At 40.5% G+C, this 12,388-nt stretch overlaps 1 protein-coding gene across 1 annotated transcript in view; it reads left to right on the top strand.

Annotated features, from left to right (window-relative positions):
* The window catches only part of LOC111219684 (repetitive proline-rich cell wall protein 1-like), a 144,942-nt gene that overhangs the window by 915 nt on the left and 131,639 nt on the right, over positions 1 to 12,388 (top strand). The gene's annotated exons all lie outside the window — the stretch shown is intronic.

The raw sequence follows: 12,388 nt of genomic DNA, 5'->3' as shown, positions 1-12,388 counted from the left end.
ATGAGTTCTTTGCTCTTATGCAGGATCATTATGACTAAATACACTGCACAACGTGCAGAGAGTGTCTCCGCGTGGAGGGACTGAGTCCATGAGCTGTCGACTCAAGTCAGACTTAACGTTATAAATCTGTAACTTTTCCACATTAAAATGTCTAAAAAGCCAAGAATCTATGTTCCTGTATGTTGTTGTCGATCTGCAGTTATCAGAGAAACAAAGCTGAGCTCAGCTCCAGTCAATCAAACCAACAACCGAACACAACCAGCAAACCAGCAAACCAACAACAACAAACCAGCAAACCCCAACAAAACCAACAAACCAACAAACAAACAAACCAGCAACCAACAAAGCACAACAAACCAACCCAACCAACAAACTCAAACAAACCAGCAATAACGCAACAAACCAACACCAGCCACAACAAACCATAACCAACAAACCACAACCGCAACAACATACCAGCCAACCAACAACCACAAACCAAAACGAACACCAGCAAACGCAAACCAACAAACCAACAAACCAACAAACAAACAAACCACAGCAAACCAACCAAACTACAACAAACCAGCAAACAACAACACACAAACAAACCAGCACAGAAACGAACAACCTGCGAGAACAAACTTCAAACAAACCAACAAACGCAACAAAGTAAAAAACAAACAAACAAAAAAACAAACAACCCAGCAACCAACAAACCAACAAACCAACAAACCAACAAACCAGCAAACCAGCAAACCAACAAACCAACACTCTGTTGAATGGAGAAATCAAAACTTCCTGTTCAGTCCATGACACCAGAACAGATCCAGATCCAGATGAGGTGAGGACACATCTGTCTGATCGTTTTAACAGGAGTGAAAAATGTAGGTTATCCTGAGTTGTTGACATTTCATGACTGCACAAGTTCTGAACTGAATTCAGTTTCTCTGAGCTGTCACACACACACACACACACACACACACACACACACACACACACACACACACACACACACTGTCAGTCAAGCCGTCGACTGTTTGTGGCCAAAACGCACAGACAGCAAAAACACTTGGAGAGAAGAAGGAAAGACAAACATCCTGTTGTTGCTGTTTCTGATGAAACCTTGTTTGATGGATGAACTCATGCTTCTTCCATTTAATGCAAGTATCTGACACACGGAACCAGAACTCTTTTAATTCATCAAGACCCGATGACACCTGCATGAGTAGGATTCACTTCTGTTGTTTTCATGTCTCCACGCCGTGACAGCCAGAGGCATTTAGTTTTCAGGTTGTCCGTCTGTCCGTCTGTCCCCCTCTTGTGGACACAATATCTCTGTAACGCTTTGAAGGAACTTCTTCAAATTTTGCACAAATGTCCATTTGAACTCAAAGACAAACTGATTAGACTTGATGGTCAGAGGTCAAAGGTCGAGGTCACTGGTGACCTCAGAAAACACTTTTTAGCACAAAGACATTATGACAAAATTTCATACAATGGTTAATATTGTATATGACTCTGGATGAACAGGGATGTGACCTGGAACTAGTCCGAGTGGAGGAGGGATACGAGCACGAAGCAGTTATAGTTTTTTCAGCGGTTTTAGCTGCAAAAAAGGTTTTACAGTCACAGTTCAGTCGATCTGACGTCCTGAGAGAGAGGAGCGACACTGAAGCAGATTACAGCAGTTACCTGGATGGAAACTACAACAGGAACAACTTAGAAGATTCCACCAACACACAACCTGCTAACCTGCTAACCTGCTAGTCACGGCTCAGGGTGAGAGGGGGAGGAGCCAGTGTCACCGTTAGGTCGAGTTTTCACCTGATGCAACACTGTCACTAAAACCTTTATTTCTCCGCCTCTGAAGCAGATAGAAACCTTCCTTTACTGTTCATGAATATTTGAATGTTGACAGGTGTGTTTGTTTTCCGGCAATATCTATGTTCAAAGGCAAAGGCAATGATTCACAGGAAAAGCCAAAGGTTAAACGTCTCAAATGTGTTTTATTGGATGTTTCCATCTGCTTCAGAGGCGTACGGAGTAATAAAGGTTTTAGAGAACATGGAGTTTTTCAGAAAAGCCTCAGGTTTCGAACACTGCTAAGTTTTGGAACGTTTCTTAAGGGCGCCTTAGGTCTTAATGGTAAGCAGCCTTTTTCAAATTTGCCTGCAGCCAGTGTCACACAGAGTATCAGGTAAGTGATATGTGCAGGTGATGAACACAGAGCTGTGTCGATGTTGGGTGAAGAGTTAAGTATATATTATAAATATATAAGAAAGAGGAAAGCAGTACATAAAGCACATACTTATTAAATGATTTTTGATTGATTGAATGTTGATGTGATTTCAAATTTCATTCGGAAACAAAAACTTTCACGTCCTGCATCTTGTTGGTAGAAACCTCTCAGACAAGGAGCTTATGTGAGGATGAATTAACCTGTCAGCCTCCTGTTGTAGCAGCTGATTTCAGACTTGAGATAATTGGCCAGATTCACACATCAGAACGTTTTAAACACTCAAAACAAAGACTGCACACGTGAGCAGCAGCTTCACAGTGATTGGTTCATTCACAGCTGTGCAGCTCGTAACCAGTGCGGTCACATTATATACCTTATATATAATATCCCGCTGTTACTGACGTCACACTGATGCCAACACTGTTTGCTGTCGCAGGCGACCTGACAGCTTGATTAAGTTGGTGGAGCGCTGCACGTCTTCAGTTGTCAGTCGGCCTTTGGTTCATGACAGGAAGTCGACTTTTTCCTGTGTCTGCGTTGGACAGTGTCCGTTCTGTCAGGGGCCAGATGTCAAAGGGAAGCGTCTGCTGCTGTGCTGCTTGTGCTCTCAGTCATTGGTAGTGACGTGGCGTGACTCCTGACAGGCGTAGTCCAACACAGTATGTTGGTGCGATTTATTTGCTGACCTCCCAAGGTGCAAAAAAATTAAAACTATGTACAAAAAATTCAAATAAAACATCATTAATAAAAATAAGAAAAACAAAGTACTCTCTCTACATAATATAATAATGCATAAAGATGTCACAGTATAATAAGGAATAAAAACATCAAACATCATAATATTATAGGAAGGCATAAAACATGTTACAGTAAAAACAACATGTATAGTAAGGCAGTGTGGTAAAACTCCATCACCTGGTTTTGAACCCATAACCTTCCAAATCCAGGCACCTGGTCTAACCACTGCACCTGGATGGCATCCCATAATCTCCTCTCAGTGTAGTAAGTCTTAAAGACGTCACAGTACAGTGAGGTGTTTTTGGGAAGGACTTGACCTGAAGTAGTAACTCTGTTGTATGAGCTGATTCCGTCTTGGGCTTGTTTTTTGTTCGTGGTTTGAAGTTGTTTCCTGGTTTTACTTTTCATGCAGCTGATGACTCACACTTGTTTGTTTATTCATTGTAGTCGTAGGATATTTCCTTTGTACCTAGATGCCATTAACAACTTGCAGTACGTTTATCTCAGAGTAATCTCATCTGAGATGTACTGAGATGGGAAACTGCAACATGCTTGTGAGCTTGGCGACGCAGAATATTTCCCTTGAATTAAAGCACTGTTTGCATCTCACTTGTTCATCAGCTCTTCTGTCTGAGCTACCGCTCAGATGAGAAGGCTTTTGCCAGCATTCAAATTGAATTGCATATATTGCCTGTTGCATATTCAGGATGCGGGTTCTCAGTGGATCTGTTGTGCAGGGGATTTGGGGGTTAAGCAGGGAGTAATAATCTTGTTTTTGAGGTTTAGCTCTTGCAGAATACACATCGCTGTTTGGATTCATTGAGAACTCGCTCAAAGAGCAGAACCTTTTCCACCAAATCTAACTGCAGAAGCATTTGCTTTAAATGGTCACTTTCTTGTGCACAATGATTGGTGTACATCGCAGACATCATAACCTGACCATCATGTAATTTCATCCTGTTACTTTAACTGTGATTCATGTCCATGTGTAATGCATCAGCTTTCTCAGCAGCTCCATCAACCTGCACAGCGTTTCCCACCAAATCTGACTACAAGCATTTTCTGCAAATTACTTTGTTGACGTAAGAATCTCTGACTGAAATACAGAACATGCAACCGAATACAGAAAGAGTGATGGGTAATTCCCTGTTTACTAAAGCTTTGAACTGAATAAGATCAGTTTGTTTCTGTTCTTCATGGTTTGTGCTTTAGGATTCTATTGTCAGTGTATAGAGAATAACAATAATAATAGTACTAACAGTTTAAAATCAGAAAGACTTTTTGATAAAAATACAACAAAAGAAAATCATGGGAAAAGTGTTTTTTCCGGTTTAGTATTAAACAGTCAGATGGTGAAATGAGCCTTTAAACGAGTTTTTAACTCCTTAAGACGCCAGATTTAATAACTTAACTTAAATATATAAGATTAAAGCCTATGATAAACCTGCCACATGCTGAGTCCTTAAGCCAGTTTGGAAATGCCAACAGAAAATCACTTTCATTTTCAGAGACGGTTGTTAAAGTGTCGATTTCAAAGATTTTCCACTGAAATAAACATCTGTTCAGTCTCTCTCTATCACTGACTGATTGAATCTACTGAACCTACACACTGATCAAAGTATTGCAATGTTTATATATTTTCAGTATTAAAATGCCTCCTAAACGTCTCCTAAACATCTGGTTAGTTCACATCCCAATGTGAACTAACCAGATGTTTAGTTCCAGATGTTTAGTTCACAATGTGAACTAACCAACGTTGTATTTTGACGCCAACCCAATTTTCATTTCCAACCAAAATGTCCCATCTGTCTGACGTTACAGTCCAACGTCTTGCTGACGTCACCCTGACGTCTGGTGCATGCTGGGATTCTTTCCTGATTTCTGTCATCCCGGTCATTATAACCACAAATGTTCTTTTGTTGCCTCCAGATTCCTGTGACCTGTAGTAGTAAACCAAACTGTCTGTTTCCACCAGTAACTACAGCTGTTGCCAAATCAACCAGGACTGAAATCTTCCAGATTGCCACTTTAAGTCAAATTCTCAATCAAAACAAAGTCAGATGAAGGTTGAATCGTGGGCCAGTGCATCTACATCAAAGACTGATTTTATTTGAGCGCAGGTTTTTTCCAGAGAATCGCCTCAATTGAAGAAATTCAAAGCATGAATGAAAGAGGGCATAAATAATTTAACACTTGTCCTGGTAAAGCTTTGGTGTGCTTCACTTTTAACTGCAGCCACATTTCCAACGAAAGAATTCATTATGTGCAGGTCAACACATCTCCATCATGTGCATCTCCAGCGCGGCAGCGACCCTGAATCACCACGTCTCTTTTCAGCTCGGCTGCAGGGTCGCAGCTTTTCTTTCAATTTCCTTTCTATAATAGATGAGCCCGGGTCTGGGTTCAGCCTTGTGCAGCACAGTGTATATCACAGAGTGATGATGGGAAGACAGAGGAAGGTCCTCTTGAAGAAAAAAAAAAAGAGGCGCAGAGGAGCTGGAAACAGGCTAAATGTCCCCAGAGCCCCCCCTGCGTGAACAGCACCATGTTGTCTTTATTATGCGTGTACGCCTCCGAGGGAATGTAAAAAATGGATGCACCGACTTGTGAAGACATAGAAATACTGTCACGTCAAAACCAGTTTCCCAGTCTGGAGGGGTGAAAACATCGTACGCAAACTTTCAGCTGTGCTCGAAAGGTTTGTGTGAACTTCGTCTACAGGCCACACCCCCCTTTCTCTGTTTGGATCAGTTGCCCCTGTTGCAAATAAATACATTTTTTTAATGCCATATTTTTCTTCTTCCTGTTCAAGAATGAAGGTTTTCCCTCGAGTTTCAGATTATTAGCCTCCTGTGTGTTTTCCTAAATGAAGCTGTTTCTGCTCGTTTACTGAGTTTATTCTTTGGCGTTTGTTATGTGTTCACATTTGGTGTAAAGCATATACTTTAATATCTCCATATGGCACCCATGGTTGTACCAGAAGGTGGCATCTTTTCTTAATATATAATCATATTTTTACTCTCAATATTAATAATGTTTCCTTTTGCAGAATATATAGTTTGTCAATCGAGCCCAGTGGATGTATTACTGTGGTAGAATACATGTATCACAGATTCTGCTTCATTGTAATTATATTCTGGTCTAATGTAAAAATCACATTGGTTTTCAATGTGAAAGAGAAATATAGATTTGTTGGGTAAACTGTATATTCTGTAAAATCTTTGCTATGCGCTTCAATATCTTTATTGATGACACAGAACTGATACGGTGACAGCCGTGCAGACTGTTCTTCTTTCAGTGATGCATGACGTTTATGGTTGTTGTTTAGGATTCATAATGTCTACACCATTTATCATCAAGGCTGATGGTAGAAACCCAGTGTGACATCACTAACGGGGACATGACCAGGAGCAGTGCAGCCACAGTGTGATGCAGCGTATGTGTGATGTACATAAATGGCACGAGGCCACGGCACCGTGGAACCAGACTGGAGCTCCGGTGCAGACATCGGCCTTTAAAATCAAATCTGGATTCAAATGTGGAGCTCCGAGTTGGAGACGACTCTGTGAATGGTAAAGTGGGGAGAGAAGACATGCTGGGTCGGTTCCCCAGATCCTGATTCCATCACTGAAGTGCTGCCAACTAGGCCACTCTCCAAAAGCCAAGCAGCACAGGAAACTTTGAGGCAAACAGCTGGGACCTAACCCGGCATCCGACGTTCCTCCGGTGGCATCACTAAAATGAATTTGCTCTATATACACAACACAGCCTGCAAGCTGCCAATCAGTGTTTTACATCACACCTGCTGCCCTACACATCTGACTCTGCAGCAGATCATTTAAGGTAAAATCATTACAAGCTGTGACCCGATATCCAGATGTTACATTATGAGATCATAAATGTTCAGGAACAGCTTCTTTCCAACAGGTTTTCATTCAGAGGCAGTAAAACATTACATGCTGTAAGTCTTCAGGGACACGCAGCTCTCAGGTCTCTGTTGTCTGATTATAAAGCAGGTCTACGTTCTATATTAACACCGTGACATACTGTGTGTGGTCGCAACATGTTATACCGTTTAAAAATTCATCATATAGATATTTTACTATTTCATATATGTTATAAACTTACATCTTCATGTATGGAGAGCATGTATATATGTGACATACTGTGTGTGGTCGCAACATGTTATATATATTACATTTCTATATGGGACTTCATACAATCTCCTTCCCAGGTACCTGTACCTGTACCTGGTGGGGCCCGTGCCCTCTGGCCCCGCCTCTGCCGAGCACAGACATTCCCGCGGTTACACGCACATTTCATATGACTGTTTTCACACGTGTCTCCCGGTTTACACGCGGCGGAGAGCTGCTGCTTTCTATCACTCAACTGAACCAGCTCATTAACACACGTCAGGACGCCGTCATGGACATCAACAGATGTCACCAAGCTAACAGGGTGAGGGGGAAAAATCTTTATTGGGGGAGGAAAGAACCATATTAACTGTTCACAGCGGCCCATTATGTCTAATAAAAACAAGCAGGATGTGAGTGAATTTCAATTTTTACATTCTTCTTCTTCCACGCGCTTGAATGAATTTTCTATCTTACATTCATTTCTACAGCCACGCTCCAGGCCATATCAGTTTACCTCATTTCTACACTATTTCATTTTCAAAGTGAGCCATCCAGTGTCTGCACACACACACACACACACACACACACACACATACACACACAAAGTGCAGCCTCTCTCTGTGGACTACACTGAATAGAAATAGCCTTTAGCACCTTAATGTATGTTCCTCTCACATTTGGAATTTCACAGCTTACATCTTCCCAATAGCAAACTGCCAGGCCTGTCCTTTTAACAAAACCAGGCTTTCTAAGGAACACATGTTTGCTGCCAAGTGGCTACAGCCCAGTAAATAAAACATGGATCTTAGTGAAGTGCCTCCTGTCTCCTGCTGCGTGCAGTCCGGTGCAGCCAAATGTGAAAGCAGCCGGATGATGGTGCAGTGCAGCAGATGTATGTTTCGTGCGAATTGACTCTTATTGCAAAATATATCACGTTAAAACGAGAATCAATATATAACACTTTATTAGGAACACTCGCTCATGCGTGCAATTAACCAATCAGCCAATCATGTGGCAGCAAATCAAGAGCTTGAGTTTACGTTCACATCAAACATCAGAATGAGGATGATGATCATCTGCTGCTGCTTTAGAGATGAAGTTAACATGTAATACATAAATGTAAAGAATGACATACAGTATATGTCCTTATGTCAAGAATGACGCTGCTATATGCTTCCTATACGTTTAGTACATATATGAAATACCCATAGAAACATTTGTTTATGTACATATATTAAAAATATCTATATTATGGTATAACATGTTGCAAGTTGACTTGTAAAGGGACAGATATCAGATAGCATGAATCGCTAATAGCAGAGCTAACGCTGTCTGTGCTTGTATCAGTATAGTGTTCCTTAGTTAGCGCACCACAAAGCGTCTCCCAGCCACTGCCGTCACACGTCCTTACACAAACATGTCTTGAAATAAAACAGTGCGTCCTGACGCAGATGTTTGCCAGGCTCTGAGTGCGAGGCAGTGTGTGTTGGTAACGCGATGCAGCCGTTCCTTCATCAACCAGCCTGCACAGTGCTGGATGAGGTGGGGTTTACAGCTCAGACCTTTTGGCTGAGAGGACGCTGGTATCAGACGTCTAACATCTAAGCTGCCAGGAAAACTGCTTTAGCTACAGTTTCCTGAGGTTGTGTCTAATGAGCCAAACACCTGTGTGACCTGACGAGCAGAAAGCTGCGTCAAATCGACCCCTTTCAATTATTAGGACAGGGCTTTGGTAAGAGCGATAGCAGGAGCATCTTTGTTGGGAACAAGAGAGTTGGCTGGAGATCAAACCTTAGACCGTCTAATTAGCTAAACCAGACACACCTGTGTCAACTGGACGCTCCTTTGAAAAATATATCCAAACATATATGTAGTACGAGTTATTTATTTATTTTAGAAGTGATGAATGAAAAAATAAATAGATAGAAAATGAGGGGACTAAGATGAAAGTAAAATTGAACAGACCTTTTTTCACAATATTTTGACCAAGAAAAATGAAGCGAAGACTAAAGCACTAAAGGCTGCAGTTCCTCTAATGGCCACTAGAGTCTGGCTCCAACAACGAGTCAGTCCCCATAGACTCCCATGTTCAAATGTCCAACTTTACTTCATGACACCTGTTTATATAACTCACCTGTCTATATAACTCTCCTGTTCACGTTTTATTAAGGACTACAGTTATGGAGGATTGAGGGTGTGGCCTCTTTGAGTGACAGGTGCGCTCAGTCACTTCAGCTAATTCGAATCACTGGACGTGACCTCTTGGCCATGTTTGCGGTTCTAGTATTATCTCATTTATTATCTTAGCACCAATTAGCAGGTATTGGTGTCTGCGCTCAGCACCAAACTATCTGCTGATGAAGACCATGAGATGTGGATAAAAGCTCTGAGGCCTATCACTGCAACACAAATCCAACACACTCCTCTAATGACATCATGAATGAGTCATAGTGTCCTCAGCCTGTTTCCAGTGAATTTCATCAATATCTTTGGAGAGGCTGTTGAGACGTCCTGCTAAGTGACAGCCAAACAAACACACACAGACTCGAGAAGCGTTGACCCTGCCAGACTCTGAGTCATGAGAACACATTAAAGATGTAGAACTTGTAAACTTCAACACAGGCGCCGAGTGGCTGCAGCTCGGCTCCGACTGCAAACACTCTGATCTATGAGCAAACAAGGAAACTGTCTCCCACAGTTTGCCTGCAGTGGCTTCAGCAGCGACAACACAACCTCTATCGCAAACATCCAAACATCTACATGTAACATCCCTCAGAACAAATAGTCTTAACAAGAGACTGCAGACGCCACACTGTAAAAAAATCCTAATTTTACGGAAGATTTTACAGTAATTTTCTTTTTTAAAATTGTGAACAAAAGTCTGTAAAATGACAGAAATGATCTGTCAATTAACAGCCAAACTTCTATTTTAAGCATTATGCCAATAATAATGAGTTACATTTATTTTTCCATTTTTGTAAAGAAAAATTGCTATTATTTATACTGTGTTTTTTCTTTCTTAAATTACATACAAATCTATATAAAATGACAGTAATTATCTGTAATTAAAATGTAGCTTGTTATTATAAAGGTTAATGTCCATACGAACAATTTAAAGATTCTCTGTAATTTCAGGATGAATCTTATTAGTTTTACATTTATGTGACTTCTACATTCAAACTTTGTGATTCTGGATGAAATGTAGCAAACTTGTTTACATCAAACATTCAAACTTCAAGTACTGGAAAGTATCCCAGCATGCACTGGGAGGAAAGCAGGAAAATGGTTTATCACACAACACACACACACACACACACACACACACACACACACACACACACACACACACACACATGTGTATGTATATATATATATATACATATATACATATATATATTTATTATTCTTTTATACATGTTTCCATTGTTGTAAATTGTTTCAATTAATGTAGTTTATAATGTCCAGTAAAGTTATTTATGAAGCTCTTGCTTTAACTTTGTTGATGGTTTTTACAGAACACATCTGGTATGAATCTTCACAATAGTAACACGTACAGCCTTGTGTGACTGTATCTATGTTCGCTTTAATCAACTACATAAATGCACAACTGAACGCCGAACAAGACATTTACAGGTAAACAACATGTTGGAGCTAACTTTGATGAACTGAAAACACAACGACAAGTCAAATGTCTGACACGTCGCTCTGACGGCTCTGAAGAACTATTTGTGAATAATTGGTTGATATTGTAAATTTACATCTGAATATATTAAATAAAAGTGCTATAAAGTCAATAGTGGTGCGTATGTTATTTGTAATTAAGTTTCCAACCCCACTTTAATTGAAAGACTACATACAGAGACATACAGAGATTTAATTAGCATTTCTTCAGTTTATTATATTTTATGAGAAATGTAAGAAAATTGATCTGAATCTGAATCAGTAAATATTGTATTTAGATTGTGCTTCTACAGGTTTTAACATTACTTTACACTTAAAGATTCAATGTTGACACAAATATTGCAAGTTGAAGTTTGAGATGATGTTAATCTGTTTTACACAGTATTTTCCAAAACAAAAGGTTTACTTTACAATATTAAGCTTGTGTTAATATTTCATTGATTGACATTTAATTTTATTATTAGGAAAAAGTTTCTCTGCAGAAACTTGAGTGGATTCACTTTATTGATGGTGTTTGATCGTAATGAATTAGGAGAAATCTGTTTTTCTCTGTAGAAATATTAATGAAACTTTCTGTAAATTAATTGTTTTTACACTTTATTTGAATCAGGATATTTGACTTTAATTTGACCTTTTTTGTTTGGCAGCCGCTGCTGCCAGTCATGTGACCGTTTTTGTACGATTTCTTTTTTACAGTGCAGTTCAAGTCTTTTAGCTAAAGGCATTCACAACTAAATGCAGCCAATCTGATAAGTGCCACGAGCTGACAGGCTGCACGATGCGTGTTGGAAGGAAGTGCTTGTTGTGCCGTGGAGCAGTTGCTATGTCAGTCTGATGAAGACTGTGTGTGTTTACACATTCAGACTCATGGTTAGTGCCAAGCTGCTGCTCACACTGTGTCTCTCTGCCTGTGCTTTCACTCACTGCTGCTGTCACTCCTCCTCTGCACCTTTGTCATTTGGTTTTTTTCTCTTCTTGTTGTTGTTGTGTTGTTGTTCGTCTTCCCTCTCTCCTTCACCCACTTCCTCTCTACTCCCTCGCACTTCATTGCTCTTCCTCTCTCGCTGTATCTCGTGTGCTTTCCGACAGAGTGATACAGGCGCTCAGCGCTTCGGCCCCACTCATCACTGTGACAGCCACAGCTGCCTGACAAGACAAAACAAATTCCTCAGCAGGAGCCGGATATTAATGGACTGAGCTGCTTTTTTCTTGTCATGACTTTTCTTTTTTTTTCTCTTTTCTTTTTCTTTATTTAAACATCTTTTGTGCAGTCGACAAAATGAAGCAGTTGTGACACTTTGCAATAAGAATCTGGGGCTGATATTTGATACTTGTTTCTACCCGCTCAGACCAAGCAAAGCTCTGACGGCTTTTCTTTCCTGTCTTTGTTGTGTGTCCACACCGGCGGCAGCCAGAGACGACGCCATATTGTTTCTGGTTGTCTGTCCGTACGTAATTACGTCTGTCCTTCTGTCCGTCTCATTCTGGTGGATACGATATCTCAGTAACGCCCTGATGGAAGTTCTTCAAATTGGCACAAACATTCACTCAGAGTAGAACTGATTAGATTCTGGTGGTCAAAGGTCAAAGGTCAAAGGTCAAGGTCAGTGTG

The sequence above is a fragment of the Seriola dumerili genome, unplaced genomic scaffold, assembly GCF_002260705.1.
Source record: "Seriola dumerili isolate Sdu_G_001 unplaced genomic scaffold, Sdu_1.0 BDQW01000068.1, whole genome shotgun sequence".
Lineage (NCBI taxonomy): Eukaryota > Metazoa > Chordata > Actinopteri > Carangiformes > Carangidae > Seriola > Seriola dumerili.
Note: the sequence above shows the minus strand (reverse complement) of the source record. Positions and strands in the feature narration are given on the sequence as shown.